This window comes from Miniopterus natalensis, chromosome 8, assembly GCF_054644295.1.
Source record: "Miniopterus natalensis isolate mMinNat1 chromosome 8, mMinNat1.hap1, whole genome shotgun sequence".
Classification (NCBI taxonomy): Eukaryota; Metazoa; Chordata; class Mammalia; order Chiroptera; family Miniopteridae; genus Miniopterus; species Miniopterus natalensis.
In genome coordinates this window covers 14,019,226-14,037,588 of record NC_142088.1, presented here as the reverse complement: position 1 = coordinate 14,037,588, position 18,363 = coordinate 14,019,226, and the positions used below count along the sequence as shown (strand labels likewise).

Genomic DNA, 18,363 nt, shown 5'->3' with positions numbered 1-18,363 from the left:
CCTGATGATGAAAGTCTTTCTCAATAAACATATTGGAGAGCTGGTACACTGACAGAAAGTCCTTCTATTTGCTTTACAACAGCCATTTTAAACACAGGATCTACTCAGATCCCAGTTTGGGGTCTTTTCTTAAGCACCAGACTATTCTATTTTTTTTTTTTAATTTTTTAATTGATTTTTTTGAGAGAGAGGAAGGAAGTGGGAGAGAGAGAAACATCGATTTGTTGTTCCACTTAGTTATGCATTTATTGGTTGATTTTTGTGTGTGCCCTGACCAGGGATCAACATTAGTATATTGGGATGACGCTCTAACCAACAAAGCTGCCTGGTCAGGGCCTCCAGACTAATCTTTCTGTAGCTAGGAGAGCACCTCTCATTTTGCCCAGCAGCTGCAGCAGTGATGCTGCTACACTAGGAGATGCTGGTCTCCTCTTTGGGTTAACCCAAGCAGGGTTTTCTATACTCATTAGAATCTGCTTTCACAGTAGTTCACGGGCATCCTTTGTTCTTACATTGTTTAAGGAAAACATGTCTAGAACAAAAGTCCTGAAGAAGAAATTGGATTCATAACTTGTTTTATTCTATAATAGTCTACTTAAAATTAGAAAAGTCATGTCTACTGCCCTTCTCAGTTTATCAGATTGAGTAACACAGATTTTACTACATACAACCCCTTGGGTTATTAGCATTTCACAATCATTACCCTTTTTTACTCAGAGCACAAAATGTCACTAGAAACATGTGTGAAATATTTAGGAATCTCATACAAAATGTACAAAGGAACATGAAAATATTATTTTTTACATTTAAGAGAAATTTTTTTAAATGTCTTATTAGTTTTTAATTAGAATTTTTAAACTCTTGGTAAAATGCTAAACTCCATCTTGCCTAACTGAGTGGAATTTGCCATCTGTCTATCCTGTCCAGTCTTTTTTACCTCTGATTTACATTCTTGTATGTACATGGTTGGTTGTGTTTGCAGAGCCAGGAGAATCAGGACATAGAACTTTATTTTGTATTTGGGATTATTTGATCAACCACTTCATCCAGAGAACACTGGATTTTCTAAGTTGCCTGCTAAAGTAGGTCAAATTCTCGAGGTATTTTTTTCACCACACCCTCTGTTTTCCAGGAGACTGACTCAGGGATCTGTTCACTCTCCAGGTATCCTGATGGCTTCATTGAGTACACACAGTAAGTTATTGCACTATGCAAAAAACTAACTTTAGATTCAGCCCGTGAGCAGCAGGTACTTAAAAGGAAAAAACTAACTGCACTGTTACTGGAACGTAATTGCTTTAGTATACTGGCAAAAAATTCCATTTTTGTACTTTCAGCCAGCATTTCCTGGTGGTGACAATCCTGACTGTGCAATAAGATAAATAAAAGATTCCTTATTTCACAAAAGAATTCTTTATAATATAAATACGTTCATTGTAAATGACTGCACTTCAAGACTATTTTAACCAGATACTTGAGGAAAGCATCAACGCCCACTATCTGAGGTTAATGTTTCTCAGTGAGGCTGTTACACGAGAGACCAATGCCCAGTCATTTACTCCCAAAGAAAGGGTTTGGCCTGCTTTACAATATCATTTGCTAATAACGGCGAGTGAGTTATACTTGTAAACTGTTCAGGAAACCTAACAAAACCTAACACAAATCTGTGTTGGAACCGAGACACTGGAATAAAAACAATGGGCACTTTTCAGCAATGGTTTGAATTAAAGGGCAATGTTATTTCTCTTTTTAAATCTTCTGCATTTTCCAATCACCTCCTTGTTCCCCAGAGATGACAAGAAATGTGTAGTCATGAGAAGACGCAGATTCATCTTTCCTTTTTACCTCTGAGGGGTTAAAAGAGAAAGAAAAAGAGAAGTATTAGCCGTTTTCCTCAGAGCCACGCCGGCTCTCTGTGGCCTATGTCTTCATTTGCTCTTTTCCCCCAGCTCGGCCTTCTTCGCGCCTGTCTTCCCCTTGCTGCCTCGGATGTCGCCATAGCTCCATGGGAAGCCTGGGGGGAGAGGACACTTGGACCCCTAGTCCAGGTACACAGAGATTTTTGTCTGATAACACCACAACTACCCTACTGGCCCCCTCCCTGCGCTCGAGACTCACTATTTTCAAACACCTATCTGCCAAACAGGTTGGCCGTGAGCACGCAGCCTGCTGGTGGTTTGTCAGAGCTGGGATGTGTCTCTGTCCTTCTGACTCTTGGGCTTTCTTCTCAGTTCAGCCACACTAATAATATAGCTTTTTTGCGAAGTGGAGAGTCTAGAATGTTTTTCTCCCCCAGGTTGTGGAGAGAGTGTAAAAGAATGAACTGCTTTACTCCAAACTTCAATGTTGATGAAACAACTCACCACTCATCTGAGGTTGCAGAGTTTGAGGTGGAGGGGCTGTGGCAGCTTCTTGGTCACATGATAACATTATTTCCTGTCTTCTCTAGTCACGGTTTGGAAGTTAGGGGTACCTGAGACTCATCATTTTTATTTGGTGTTTTCAAGTGAACAGTGGTGCCCTCGATCCTTAATTAAATGTCTTCTCCTCTACCCACTCCACCCGCACATTTTTACTAATTCTGTTCTGCTCCACCTACAGGTGATTTAAGTAGCTATTCAATACAACAAATGAGAGCGAAGGGGACAGAACAGGAAAAATAAAGGGACAGAAGAGAGAAACAAAGCGAATGAGCAGAAAAGACAATTAAAATGTCCTGCTTTAAAATCTGGGAAATGTCACTAGGTACGTATAGTTTGGGTTCTGTCCTGAAACAAAACAAATAAGTTTTTATTAAGAAACCACATTTTAAGACTGGCAAAGGATATGTGAAAAAGAAGAACTAATGAGTCTCGTCTCTCTCTCGTCTGTCTCTGTCTCTCACACACACATGTGCGCACACACACAGAGGTAGAATTTGACAATCAACATTTAACCATGTAAGAGCAAGTGGTTTCTAAAATAATGATTCTGGGTCGGCAGAATGTCTCTGTCTTTGATTTAGACATTGCCTGTCATTTGGCCTTAGACGTGCCTTAAGGTCCCTTTGAGGTGTGGTCTCGCTGAAGCCAAAAGCTTAAGGCAAAATCAGACCTGCTTCCTCCCTTTTGATGTTCCTGCTACTTTAGCACCAAAATATACCCAGCCTCTATGGCCTATGGTGGTAGACCTTCCATGATCGCTTAACTTTAAATAGACAGATGGATAAGTAGATGGTACTTTCTCTTACTCAGCACTGGTCGGATTTTTACAAGAAAGCGCTTTCCAGTTTGGGGCTCCACATCTTAAGAGAATGCTGAGATTTGGAGAGGATTCAGAAGGGACTACGGATGTTGATGAGAGGGTTGGGAAGTGGAACTTATAAGAAAGAGTTAAAGGCATTGGAATTGCTTATCTTGGAGAAGAGAAGAAAGGTAACCTAATAACAGTCCTGCAGTGTCTGAAGGTATGTAATATCCATAATGGTTACCAGCTGTTTTCCTCCCCCATCAAAGAGAACCAGAGGCCAAGTGCTCACACTGCATAGATCAAATAGGGGAAATGCTTCTTGTTGCTGCTGGTAACCGTGTTAAAAAGGTAAACTGGTAACTGTTGAATCTGTAAAAACCATTCTGGAGTTATCTAAATATAGATTTTTTTTGGGGGGGGTCTCCTATTTTCTTGGAATTGGAAGATAAAACTTATGTCGGGGTTCTTACTGTTGCATCACAATTTCTAAGTCTATAAGAACAGAAACTTATGTTAAGAGAATAAGGGTAGATACTGGCCAACAATCACAGAACCTGTGATCTACTTTCCATGGAATAAGTGAAGTCAAGACAAGGAAACATGATCTCCATAAGTTTAGATGTAAACTTTTTAGAAAGGTGCTCTTTCTCAGAAACGTACTGCTGCTAATTGACACACTGAAAAGGAAAATCAAGAAACAGCAGAGATTAAAAAAATACGTCGATACCAAAATTATGTAGGCACTAAGAACCTCGGTTAGAATTATACTGGCGCGTGCACACACACACACGCACACACACACACACATCCCAGACTTTCATCTTTTCTATTTTTCTTTTTTATTACAACTGGCTAAGTCAATTCTTCCAAGTTGATCCACAGGTAGGTCTGTGTCTACACAAAAACCTCTGTGTGAACCAGTATGATTCAAATATTCCTCCTATTCCCAAGCCCGTGAGGTAAGTTGATTAATTCAATAACTAAAAAAATTAAAATGCCTCTGTAGTCTACAGTAGCCAATCATATTGGTTATTTAATTAACCTCAAGGAAGAAATAAAACACCCAATTTTTTGGCAAACTTCTACTTTGTGTTGTACTAATATCATAGTAACCTAGTCTCACTGTTCATCCCACTGTTCTAAATTCTGATAGAATGTGTCACATGATTTAGATGAAATATTGATATTTGTTGCTTGTATTTTAGGTGTCATATCGAAAAGATCATCACCAAGATCCATGTCAAGGAGCTTTATTCCTATTTTTTTCACCCAGGAGTTTCATGGTTTCTAGTCTTATGCTGAAATCCTTAATCCATTTCTAGTTAATTTTGGTGAATGGTGTAAGATAGGGGTTCAGTTTTATTCTTTTACATGTGAACATCCAACGATCCCAGCACCATTTAATAAAGAGACTGTCTCTTCTCTGTTGAGTCTTCCTGGTCAACTATAGCTGATTGCACATACTTCAGTTTATTTCTTGGCTCTCGTTTCTGTTCCTTTGGTCTGTGTGTCTGTTTTTATGCCAGTACAGTACTGTTTTGATTATTGTAGCTTTATAGCAAAGCTTGAGGCAAAAGCAGACAAAGTCAGGTGATTGGCGAGCTTAATTCTATCGGCAACCTTATTCCCCTTTGCCATGTAACCTAATGTACTCACCAGTTCCTGGCATTAGCACACGGACATCTTTGGGGACCATTATTCTGCTTTGCACACTGGGCATATTTTACACTGATTCACAAATGCACACTTAAGTCTTTCATGTTAAATATATAATGTAGATTTAATAGTCGTTGAGAAGTAGTGAAGAGGTATTTTGCTAATCCAATTGGTTGGATCTATCTCTAATTCTATAGACTGATTATTTAACTCACTGTTGAACTGGAATGAGCACAGTAGTAACTATCATGTCATTTGAACAACAACCAACCAACAAAACAAACGTTTGGTTGCCAACAGATCAATTACAAATAGAATAGCTTACCGACAGATTGCGCCTTCTAATGCAATCTTAACATTACAACCTATCAATGCATTTATCCCAGAGTATTTCTCCAGCTCTGTGGCCTAGCATACCTCAACCATCTGAAATGTTAGGTATTTTCTCTCTGGATTCTCAATTTTTTCTTCTACAGACTGCCCCAGGCCCCCTGCCGTATGCCCAAACATTCATTTTCCTTCTATTTTGTTCCCTAACATGCTTAGTGGGGAGGCCTCTTCGACTTGTCTTATGGTGAAGAGAGATGGTGTGATTTTACTGTTGCCCCCACTAGTAAAATTATAGACAGGAAGACTACAGATGTGGAACAGATGTGTATAATGATCATTTTTAAAATTCCATGTAGAGCTCTCATAAAAAAGTGACTGCAATAAATGTTTATATGTTTGGCCACTCATACTATTTAAACAAAATCATTCAACTTATTGTGTTTTGCAATCGACCTTATTTATTTCAACAAAAGCAATTTATGGCTACATTTTTTTTTTCTTTTTTGAGCTTGGGAGAAAGATAGCTTTGTCCTTCGAAATTCAGGATGAGTTGGTCTACCTGTTTGTTTCTTGGTTCTAGGTAGAGTTTCTCCAAAAGGAGGGGATACACCTTCCTTGCAAGGGGCATGTTCCATGGAGGAAACATGAGCATTAGAATTAGATGAAATCCCAGCTCAGCCACTTAAGCTAGTTCATATCTCTGAGCTTTCATTCCTCATATGCAAAATGGGGCTCACACTATAACTCACGAGATTGCTGTGATGAAAAACTGGGATCACGGATTAGAAAGCAGCTAATGCAGCCCGGCGGGGGGGTGCTCAGCGGTTGAGCGTCGACCTAGGATCCAGGCGATAGGGGTTCAATTCCTGGTCAGGGCACATGCACAGTTGCGGGCTCGATCAATGACTCTCTCCCTCTCCTTTCCTCTCTCTGAAATCAATAAAGATATATTTTTAAAAAAAGAAAGCAGTTAATGCAGTGCCTGGTGCATGAAGGGTCTGTTCTCTTCCCCTGCCTACGGAGCAGGAGGCCATGCCACTAGGAGAATACTTTCAGGACCACATAAATTTGTTTTTATTCATTTATTTTTTCTATGATACGTGCTCATATATTGCATTGTGTGCCCACCACCCAAAGTCAGATCATCATCGGTCACTATATATTTGGCTCCCTTTACCCTTTACTACCTCCCACCCCCCCTTCCCTTTGGTAACCACCATATTGTTGTGTCTATGAGTTTCAGTCTTATATCTCACATGAGTGAAATCATATGGTTCTTAGCTTTTTCTGACTCACTCATTTTGCTTAGCATAATATTCTCAAGGTCCACCCATGTTGTTGCAAATGGCAGTATTTCGTCTTTTCTTATGTCTGACTGGTATTCCGTAGCACATATGTACCACATCTTCTTTATCCAGTCCTCTATCACAGGACACTTTGGTTGTTTCTAGGTCTTGGCCACTGTGAATAGAGCTGCAATGAGCACAAGGGTGCATATATCTTTGCAAATAAATGTGCTCAAGTTTTTCGGGTATGTACCCAAAAGGGGGATTGCTGGGTCACATGGCAACTCTTAATTTTTTGAGGAACCGCCATACTGATTTCCATAGTGGCTGTACCAGAGTATATATCTACCTGCAGTGAATGAAGGTTCCTTTTTCTCCATAACCTTTTAAACACTTGTTATTACTTGCTTTGTTAATAATAGCCATTCTAACAGGTGTGAGGTGGTATCTCATTGTAGTTTTGATTTGCATTTTCCTAATAGCTAGTGAAGTTGAGCATCTTCTCATATATCTGTTGGCTATTTGTATTTCTTCTTGGGAGAAGCGTCCTCTGCCCATTTTTATTTTATTTATTTTTAATTTTATTTCTTTTTTTTTTTATTGTTGAGAGTATTACAGATTTCCTCTTTGCTTACCTTCCCTCCACTCATCTCCCACCCCACTGCAGGTCCCCACCTGTGCATTGTCTGTGTCCATGGGCTGTTCCTATATGCTTATAAGTTCTTTGCTTAACTTCTTCCCACCCTCCTGCCCACCTTCCCTCTGAGATCTGTCTTTGCCCATTCTTTAACTGGATTGTTTGTTTGTTTGGTATTGAGTTGTATGAGTTCTTTATATATTTTGCAAATATCTCGTCCCATTTAGTTGGTTCCCTTTTTGTTTTGCTGGAGGTTTCTTTTGCTGTGCAGAAGCTTTTTAGTTTATTATAGTCCCATTCATTCATTTTTGCCTTTACTTCCCTTGCTTTTGGGGTGAGATTCATAAAATCTTCTTTGAGACCAAAGCCCGTGGGTTTAGTACCTATGTTTTCTTCTATGTAATTTATTTTTTCAGATCTTATATTTAGGTCTTCGACCCATTTTGAATTAATTTTTGTACATGGAGACAAATTATAGTCTAGTTTCTTTTTTTGCATGTGGCTTTCCAGTTTCCCCAGCACCATTTATAAGAGAGGCTTTCTTTTCTCCATCATATGTTTTTGGCTCCTTGGTCAAAAATTATTTGCCCATATATATGTGGTTTTATTTCTGGGCTCTCAATTCTGTTCCATTGTTCTGTGTGTCTGTTTTTCTGCCAATACCATGCTGTTTTGATTACTGTTGCTCTGTAGTATGATTTGAAGTCAAGTAGTGTGATACCCCTGGCTTCATTCTTTTTTTCTCAGCATTGCTTTGACTATTCCGGGTCTTTTGTGGTTCCATGCAAACCTGATGATTTTTTTGTTCTATTTCTTTAAAAAATGACATTGGGATTTTGATGGAGATTGCATTAAATCTGTATGTTGCTTTCGGTAAAATGGACATTTTAACAGTGTTGATTCTTCCAATCAATGAACCCAAAATATCTTTCCATTTCACTGTGTTGTTTTTAATCTCTTTTAATATAACTTTGCAGTTTTCAGTATATAGGTCTTTCACATCCTTTGTTAATTCCCAAGTATTTTATTCTTTCTGTTGCAATTGCAAAAGGAATTGTTTTTGTTTTTTTCATTTATTTTTCTGAAATTTTATTGTCAGTATATAGGACAGCATTGGATTTTTGTACATTGATTTTGTATCTTCATCTTTCATCAATTCATCAAAATTGCCGTTTAAGTATTTCTATCAGTTTATGGCTCCAGTGGCATCTGCTCCAGGATTTCTCAGGGCCTTAAATATGCCCAGGTATTGTGAAATGTACAAGGAGGGTTTATAGCATTCAAGTTTTCCAAACTTACACTGATGAAATGTCACAGTGTGTCACTGGTTAAGAACTTGGGACCTGGAGTCAGGCTGCCTGTGGTTGAAGCTCAGTTCCTCAATTCCTAGTAGAGACCTGGGAATTGATATGGGACATACGGCATTTGAAAGAAGAATTCTCTGCATCATTATCTGACTTCCAAAGATCCTTTGAAGTTTTGTATGGTGGCCTCCAGTGTGAGCCCATTGATTAGATTTTAATGGGAATCAATGAAACTTTGATATTTTACTAGCTAGTTAACACTGTCAAGTAAAAAATGTTTTTATTAATCACTAGTTATTTATATTTAGTGTATGAACACTTTGCATTTATAATCATTAAAGTGTAATAAACCACAGTCAATTATTTGTAATAAACAAATACCTTTTCAGATATAATGGCAATAAAAGCTAGGTATTCATACCTACTGGCAGTTTATAATTCATAATGGACCATGCACAATAAAATTATATTTAAAAATTGTTTTTTAATAAAATTAGTTTTCTATTTGTGGGTATCATGTGAAAATGCCTGGATAAGTTTTCATAAAATTTGTAGGGTATTGTTTAGAAAGGTCTAATTTGAAACTTAGATTATGTGGCAGGTCATAAAAATTACTTTAAAGAGTCCTAAGGCACCTCAGAGAAATAGGCAGTCATCAACCAGGAGCTGAAAGTGGGAGTCAATGAGAGGTCTGAATAAGTATTGTTTAGGAGAGATAGTATACTTAGTAACATGCCATTGATGGAAAATAATAAAACACTGATTTCAAATAGGTCCCCCAAATGGCAAGTCCTGAGGATAGGTGCTCCTCAAAGCAGGTGTGATTTATTACCAAACTGCCTTTCTCTGCAGCAGCTCTTTTGTGGATTTCTCCGTGCAGAAGCACAGCATGAACCTGCTTTTTTATGAATGATGATGACTGAGTCTTTCAGACAATCGAGGATGACCAACATGAGATGTGGGTCTTCTCTTAGCTTCTCCACCATCCGTAAGTCATAACATCTATGGTTTTCCTGCATCGGTCACGTGGCCCATCTTTTGCATGTGGGAAGGAATGTAGTCTTCTGTGGGAACAGGAGACTCAGAAATGGAAACTATCCAAGAAAAATGTGCTGAGTAAACCAGAAGACTGAGCAGAAAACACTTTCTGATACGGTAAAAGATAATAACTTGGTGAGAGTTATACCAGCAGTTAAACAGTTGTTTCAAAGGCTGGGAAAATGCAGACATTCTATGTGTAGGAGGGAATGGGTGTTTCAGATTTATTAACATGGATTTAAGGGTTTAGGATTATTTGTGTTTGTGGTAAAGAGCTCAGACTGAAAGTCTTTGTTTACTGCCTCAAGATTTAGTAAGTCAATTTGTTTCCTGTGCTCTATCTTGTCCACAGATAATATCTTTTTAAATAGAATACTAGATTGCATGCATGAAGTTAAGCAAATGTGGAGTAGGAATATTACCTCATTGAAATAGACTTTAGGATGTCCTTAATTCACAGGAACATTAGAAACTTGTCAGAGTGCCTCACTAACCAAGGAAATAAATGTTTAAGGCAAGATTTCGTGCTATGCAAACCTCTGTGGTTGGAATCAATATTTTGTACTCATGGCAAGTCCACCTTAAGACTACCTTCCAAATCAGTTCTGTATTGAGTGACAGAAAAAAATGATTAAAGGAACCAAAAAAATAGCTAATATTACAAAGACATCCTCATGTATGATAAAAATTTAGAAATAAAAGGCAATTCTGCATTTGACTTGGCTTTAGATAAAATACAAAATAAGAATGGGAGGCTTTTGTTTTAGAAAGGTGGGGTGCTACAATTTGGGAGAGAAGACAATTTCATAAGTAAAGATTTCAAGAGTACATGAGAGGAAATTGCAATAGTAAAGAAGAAGTGATTTAAGCATTTCACAAGAATTTCAGAAGAACTAGGGTTGAGATGCAGTCACAATCTGACAGCTTTCAGCAGGAGATAGGAAGCAGACAGATAAAAAAGTGGTGGGAAGAGAGGTCAAAGCCCAAGGACATCCACTGAGTCAGCAAACCTTCCTTCTGGCTTGAGGAAGCGCTCCAGCTAGGGTGGTCTAAAGGGGGTGCATATGTGTGAAAATGTTTTAGATTTCTGGTGCCTAAAGCTGGAGTTTTGATGTAACTCAAGTCAGAGAATTCAGATAGAAGCAAAAGGCAGTAATGACCAGTTTACATCTTATATTAATGCCACTTTGAAAATAAAATCTTATATTTGTTACTATTTTAAATCTATCAAAACCTTTCATGGTTTCTGTATCCTTAATTTCCATGTGTCCATGAAACACTCAAACAGGTTGTGAATGTGACAGAAAGTGAGACGAGAGACAGAATGAATATTCTTAGGCTGCGGTGAAGTGGAAACCCAGGCCGGATGCTGTTTGCACTGTGGAGCAGGCGCATTCAGGGACTGAGCCTGGCGGGCAGGGTCAAACCCGAAGTTGAGCCTGAGGCAACTCCTTCTGGAAAATAGTGACCATTTGTTGCCTGTTCACAGACTAACGGCTGACAAACATAACGTTACCTCTTTAATCCTAGAATGAGATTGAGGTACCAAAGTCTGGGAGATACTACGTAACTTGCCACACAGCCAAAATTGGTAAAACTAGAATACGTGTTTAGTTCTGTCTGGTCCCAAATCTGTGTTTTCCTGCTATGTACCCTACCCACAGTGAAGTTTCATCATTTTGAAACAGTGTGCATTATCAAATGTCTACTTCATACCAATCAAGTATAAGACAAAAATATATTTTATTTTTAATGTGTCTACCTTTTATATCGCTTACTTCCCTGCTCCCTTCTGCAGAAGTTACGGAGTAAGCAGAAAACATAGCTCACTATACTTTGCTATCTTGAACCCGTTCTGCAATTCTCTTAGTGCAGCAGTGTAGATGCACTTCCATAGAGTTTGAAGGAGGTGAGCACTGTTGGAGAAACCCAGCTGCTGGTGATCTCCTTCCACCACCTTGTGTAGTTACTCGTTTGCTCATGTCTTGCAGTAAATGACAAAGTACTCCCTGTCTGCAGATCCCTGGATATAATATTAAACTGGAACAATTCTATTATAGAGCAAGCTGAAAAATTAGAAACATTGACTATTTTAAAAATCAAAGACTAAAACCTGCGGAGGCTGTGATGGACTCATTCATTAGATTTTATTCAACCACACGTGTTTCCAGCTGGGACACCCTTTTAGCCCTTTGAATGGAGGCTGCTTTCTACTCTCTCGGCTTTGATCACTTTGGTGTGAGGGTCCATGTGATTTAAACTCAGTGGTCATCTCCCAGCCTTTTCATAAGATTAGTCAGTTTTTCAAATCCATTAAGTAAATGGCACAAAGTTTTGGTTTTAGGCAATTACACATTTTACTCAAAAGACCACGGGGACTAATGGGAGAGGGAAAATTTTCATAACATCCTTATACCCTTTTTGATAAATTTTTCATCAGTGCTTGAAAAACCTTTTGATATGTCACTAGAAATTAGGACAAAGATGTGAGAGGGCTTCTGGTAGTTTTTGTATTCTACTGAAATATACGTGACCAGCAGAGGCACTTGCACCTGTCTTCATGTGTTCCTCCCACCCAACTGCGTGGCCCTTTGCTGGTTAGAGCCCCACCTTTTGCCTCCACCCCCAGAACTTCATTTCTTTTGAATAAACGCCCACACCCCAGAATTCAATCTTTTCCCTTTGAGTTGCCAATTCTTAACTGTCCCATCTTCTCAAGAGCTAGGTAAGTGACTAATCTGTTAAACTATTCAATCTGTTAAACTAATTTTGTGCATCTGTTAATGAGTGTTAGGGTTTATCAAATGATCCCCCTTCCAGATACAACCGGTTGGTCTACACATAAATGAATGACTCTCCAGCTAGAACAACCAGAAGTTTTTGCTTAGTGTATTTTCAAATCACAGCTCCCTTATAACCATTATTCTGCCTGAATATAGATTAGAAGAACCATTTGTAGCCCACAAAAAATATAAATAAGAAACAATGAAATTATGAATGGGGTTAAAAGATAAAGAACATAAAAGAGCCGATTAACCCCAAATCCAGTCAGCACGTGAGAGCGGCCACTGACCCTAGATACCTAGAGTAGAGCAGATGCTCACAACTTCCTCAGCCTGTGGGAGTGTAATCAGATGATCTAACTTTCAGGGTCAGTTTATCCATTTGTTTGTTCTTTTATTTCTTCATCATTTACTTTTCCTGTGCAACGTCTGGTTAAATACATTAGCAGCTCTGTCATTTTTACAGTTGTAAAAGAGGAGACAGTTTGCAACAGAGATAAAACAAAACTAGGGAATGTGAAATAGACATTCTAAGATGCCTTTTCCATGCAGGTGCAAACAATCTTTTATATTTATTTCCCTAAAATTGACATAGAAGAGAAGAAACAATATTTATAAATGTATTTTTATAAACATGCACCATTTAATTACCAGCTAAATGATAGTCTTATTCCATGAAGAGCTATCACAGGTTTTAGGGTAATAACAATAATCAGTATTAATATTTACTGAGTGATTATTACAGGGCTTAGCATGAATTTTTACATTTTCTCACTTTGAAAAAATTCCATGAGACAGGTTTATTATTTCTTCTCCTCTCAGATGAGAAAACAGACCTAGAAACGCTGGTCTCACCACTGGTATTTATAGTCTGGATTTGAACCCAGGCAGTCTGACTGCAGAGTCTGCAGTCTTTTGTTTTTACCTCTCTTTACTCCAACTATTTATTTGGAAAATGTCAAACCACAGAATTTTGAAAAAAAAGTACAATGATCATTATCTTTTACCTAAATTTACTGAATACCTATTACGTGTGTGTGTTTTGGCAAAATCATTTGAAAGCAAGCTGCAGGCCCGGTGGCCCAGGTGGCCGTCTTCTCCACCGCTCAGGCTTCAGCACCGTGTGCTGGCTACTGGGCTGCCCCTTCCCCAGAGCACAGGGCTGCCTCCTTCAGCTTCGCCTGCCCATGTTCAAAGAGTCCGGGAAGGAAAGAGAAAGGAGCAGGAGGGGCAGGGAGGAGGAGGGAGCCAGCGAGCACTTTGGAAAATGTGTTCTGAAGTTGGGTAATATCTCACAGAGAAAGACAAACGTCACATCACACAACAATCAAACTGAGTTCTCGATACTTCAAGTCTAACGTTATAAAATGAAATGTATAAAATTAAAGAGTACCATGACTTAACTGAGCAAAACCTCTAAAATAAAAAAAAAAAAAAAAAAAAAATGGAGCAAACATACTTAATGCTTTTAATTAAACTTTAAAGAGATTTGGTATAGTTTTTAAAATACAATTTACACAATTTTTCACAAGAGTGAATATTAAGCATTGGACATCTTTATTTTCCAAGTAAATCCTTTTGGAAGGCTTGCATTTTTTCCAGAGGTAATCTTAGAGGAAAATAAATGTCAGTCTGATATAAAAACTAAGTAGTTTGGGTAACTGTTATGGAGAAAAACACCAACACCTATTACTTTTATTACCAATAAAGTGGAATTTTATTTTTTTCCTTCATCACTGCAAACACCACTGTCTGCTGTGTGCTTTGTAAAGGCAGAAAGTGTCATTTCCCAATGTCCTAATGGTTCTGGGCACCAGCAGAAAGAGGTATATTTAAGACGAGAATTTCTCTCTGTATTCCAGAGTTTTGTCTCACTCAATGAAATAATTAAGCTTTGGGGAATGACTAAAGTGTGAAAGAAAAGAGAAAAATATCACAATTTGGAAATGATTTGTATGTTGGCATAGAAAAGAGTTATACTAATAATTATTACTTGGAAAATCCTTGCTTAGTAATTAAATACATATTCTTCAGGTCTGTCAGTCTCTGAAATTAAAAAAATAAAATGAAACAAAAACACAGTACACAAAGAGTGTTACTGCAATTTCAAGAGATTTTGATTTCAGGTCTGTATAAGCTATATGAACTAGAAAATTTAAGTGATCTAAATAATTTAACTTTAAAATATGTCTACCTCAGGTCTTTGGTATTCATATAGAATACATTTGGGCCCTGGATAATTAGCTTAAACCACCTTTTTAATTTGCTTGCATTAAGAATAACTTTGTTCCTACAGTTTTATAGACCTTCAGGGGTCTTTGAAATATGCAGATACCTCAAGGGCTCATGGGCAAAATGCTCAATGGCATAAAACGGACCACTCTTTCCTCTAGATGCTTATAAGATTATATTGTCAGCAAATTGGCATAATACCCCCTCAAGGTGTTAGCTGAGAGACAGGATGTTTTAATTTAGTGTCAGGGAGAGGGACAAAAATTTAGGTTGGTTGTCAGGATAACTTAGAGTCAGAGATGAAGATCCTTGTGCAGGAGAAATCTGTAGAAGAACTCGCACCCTCTTTCCTGAGGGTCCTGACCTTTTGAGAACTGTGCCCTTATTAGGTCATGGTCATGGTGACTGGCCACAGTAAAACTGGGCCTGAGCATACCCAGAGATAACCCAGAGAATCCCCTACATGCTACACATATTTCTCCCTTTTCCCAGCATGCAGTGGATGTTCTACCTCCTTGCAATGATCAGGGTCAATTTCCCTCACCAATGTGGGAACTCCCTTGTGACCAGGTGGCAGCCAAAGATTTATGTTTAGAGTGACTCTTACTGTGTCCTCCTGGTGGAAGAATTCCCCCTTCAGAAACCAGAGACTAAAATTGCTATGGTCAACTCAAGAGCTAACACCTAGTCTAAAAGGGAAGTGCCAGTAAGTTATTGCCAGTGTTGTTGCCAGATTTTCTAATTTTTCATGAGATTATGATAATCCAGATTTATTTTCATGCAAAATCTCTCAATTTTTAAAATGTTGACAATCATTGTTAGTCTTCCTAACAGAAAACAGATACTCAAATTAGGATAAATAGAGCAGGGAGAATGGTGGAGAGTAGATCTGCAGGAGCAAATGGAAGCTATCCAGCATAATGACCAATTCAGATTCTTAAAAAACACTCTGGGTCAGTAGCATGCAAATATTGTATTAGTCTGCTTGAGCTGCCATAACAAAATATCATAGACTGAAAGGCTTAAACAACAGAAATATATTTTCTTATGATTCTGGATGTTGAAAGTCTGAGATCAGGGTGCAAGCACTGTTGGTTTTTGGTGAGGGCTCTCTTTCTGGTTTGTAGTCAACCACCTTCTCATTATGTCTCTACAGGGCCTTTCCTTGGTGCATGCAAGTGGAGAGAGAGAGAGAAAGAGAGCTTTCTCATTTCTCTTTTTATAAGGACTTTAATCCTATAGGATTAAGGCTCCACCCTTATGACCTCGTTTAATCTTAATTTCTTCCTTAGAGGCCCATCTCCACACTGTGGCTTTGGGGCTTCAACATATGAATTAGGGGGAGACACAATTATTCAGTTCATAATAGGTATCAAATAAAATACTTAGAGAAAACAAAACAAAACAAATGAAACATGTCTTCCAACCAGCACTGAACCACCAGTGTTCATTTGACCTCTGATACGAATAGCAACTAACTGCCTCCATAAAGAGCTGGCCCTAAGTCTGATGCATTTGTGTGTTCCAAGCTGTGAGTCAGTTAGACAGCATTTGGATCACAATAATTGATTTACTGTTTAATTGATTACCCCAAGTTTTCACCTGTAAAAAGAAATAATGAGAAATCTGGGAAAATTACAGAACTGGAAAATATGTTGCTGTGCTTTTCACTTGAGATGAATTATCTGGATCAACAAGTATTGACCTAGTAATTTTCTTGTTCTTTTTTACTTCAAACTGAGCTCTGCATTCAAAAGCAATATGCAGAGGAGCAGAGAACTGAAATCAATGTAGAAATGTAGATAAACCCAGTGCAGACAGTCAGTCACACAGCCGCTTGGCCTTTGGTCCAGGATTACCCAGTTTGAAGTTCAATCTTTTCGAGAAGCTCACAGTCTTTTAAGCATCCACCACTATCAACACAGGATTTTAAGAACTGAATCCCGGAAGCTGAGTCTCTGAGAAATATTGCTAAGAATGGACTTAGGTCTCAGAACCTCATTTTTATTTGAACCCTGCAGGGATGACTGTGGGTCAAAAAATATGGACTTTAAACCCAGCCAAAAACCTACTCTCTGAAAGGCAAGGGGGTAGAGTCTCTAGGTTCCAGAACACTCAGCTCTGCTCATTTCAAAACAGCAATAACTCGTGTGCAAGGCAGTAACTGCAAAGACTCTATAAGTCATTTCAGTAGTAGCTGCAGCCAGGAAAACATAGCAAGGATCAAATTATTTTTCAAGTGGTCCTGTAACAGTTTATGATCAATAGGCACTGCAGTGACAGGTCCACATTGAAGGAAAAATGGGAATCAAGTGACAGAAACCTGGAGACATTCATGGAACATCTGAGTGATGATTGCATGGGGCCCCCTGCTTTGGTCCATGTCCACATGCAGGAACAGGGAGCTGTCTTTTCCGAGACTATGCCCTTAAGAGAAGTCATTGTTCATCTAACAAAACAATTGTCAGTAGCATCCCCTACAGAGGCAACCCTGAGGACACCATCCTGGGCTCCCCAAGATACTTCTCTACAAACAGGACAAGGAGATTAAGGTAAAGAAAAGGGTGGCAACATTTCTTTGAAAACTGCTGAAGTAAATGACAGCATTACTAGTCAAGGCAATCAAACACCTTCCCTACTCATTACCCAGGGAGAGAACTGTCCTGGGCTTGAAGAGGGAGGTGTTTCTTTGGAGAATCCACTCAGCTCCAGAAGAGCAAGTCTAGACACCTCCAGGTCCCAGGAAGGGTCCCTGAAAGGACCCTCTTATCAAGAGGTCCTCATGGAGGTGGGAGCAGGTCACCCCTGAGCCTGTTCTACCCACCAGAGCTGTGCAGGAAACTCCACACATGGGGGACACCAAGAAAGATTCCATGGAGCCCAAAAGTCATAGCAATGTGAGAAGCGTCCCAAGATCTTTAGGTATTTCTCTCTGTTAAAAGTCCATCAGAGAAGACTCAATAATGAGAGGATATTTAAAAAAAAAATGTATCTTTATTGCTGAAAGTATTACAGATGTGCCCTTTTTTCCCCATTACCCCCCCCACCCACCCACCCAAGGCCTTCACCACACTATTGTTTGTGCCCATGGGTTATGCATATATGCATGTAAATTCTTTGGTTAATCTCTACCCACCCCTACCTTCCCTCTGAGATTCGTCAGTCTATTCCATGCTTCTGTGTTCTGGATCTATTTTGTTCATTGGTTTGTTTTGTTTTTTAGATTCCACATATGAGTAAGATCATATGATACTTCTCTTTATCTGACTGGCTTATTTCACTTAGCATAATACATGAGAGGACATTTATTTGTGCTGCACGAGACAAGTCTTCTTCCAAACCTCAGACCTACTCATGGATCAAAAGATTCATGCAGGAGAGTAGTCTCTCAGGTGCAGCATGTATGCCAAGTCCTTCAGCAATAGAACCAACCGCCTGGCTCATGAGAGAATCTACATGGGAGAGAAGCATTATGTGTGTTCAGTGTGACAAAGACGCTACCTCCAGTCATCCATTTTACCACTGCCACCTGAGGACACACCAGAGAATTGCCTTGAGACGTGTTTCCTCCACACCAGAAGCTTCCTTGATGTAATGTATATAAATATGTCACGATATGTATACTTCCATAGTACTTCTCTATTTAAAACATACTTTATAACTTCCAGATTATATTTTCTATTCATTGTCTCCCCTACTAAAATGTAAGTTTAAGGAGGACAGGGAATTTCTGTTTTGTTCACCAAAATATCTCAGGTGCCTAGAAAGTGGCTGACACATTTTAAATGACCAATGAATGCTTGTTGAAAAAAATAAAATAAAAATAAAAACAGTGTAGAACTGAGAATAGAAATCAGGCATAATGTCAC

The 18,363-nt window shown here is 38.7% G+C and overlaps 1 long non-coding RNA gene and 1 pseudogene across 1 annotated transcript; both read left to right on the top strand.

Moving 5' to 3' along the window:
- Nucleotides 1-781: 781 nt before the first annotated feature.
- Nucleotides 782-2,667, top strand: LOC107524738 (uncharacterized). Its single transcript, XR_001602003.2, has 3 exons — nt 782-1,194; nt 1,950-2,048; nt 2,602-2,667. It is a non-coding gene; the product is annotated as an uncharacterized LOC107524738 (long non-coding RNA).
- Nucleotides 2,668-15,269: 12,602 nt separating this feature from the next.
- On the top strand, nt 15,270-18,089 carry LOC148092557 (zinc finger and SCAN domain-containing protein 4-like; annotated as a pseudogene).
- Nucleotides 18,090-18,363: the final 274 nt, after the last annotated feature.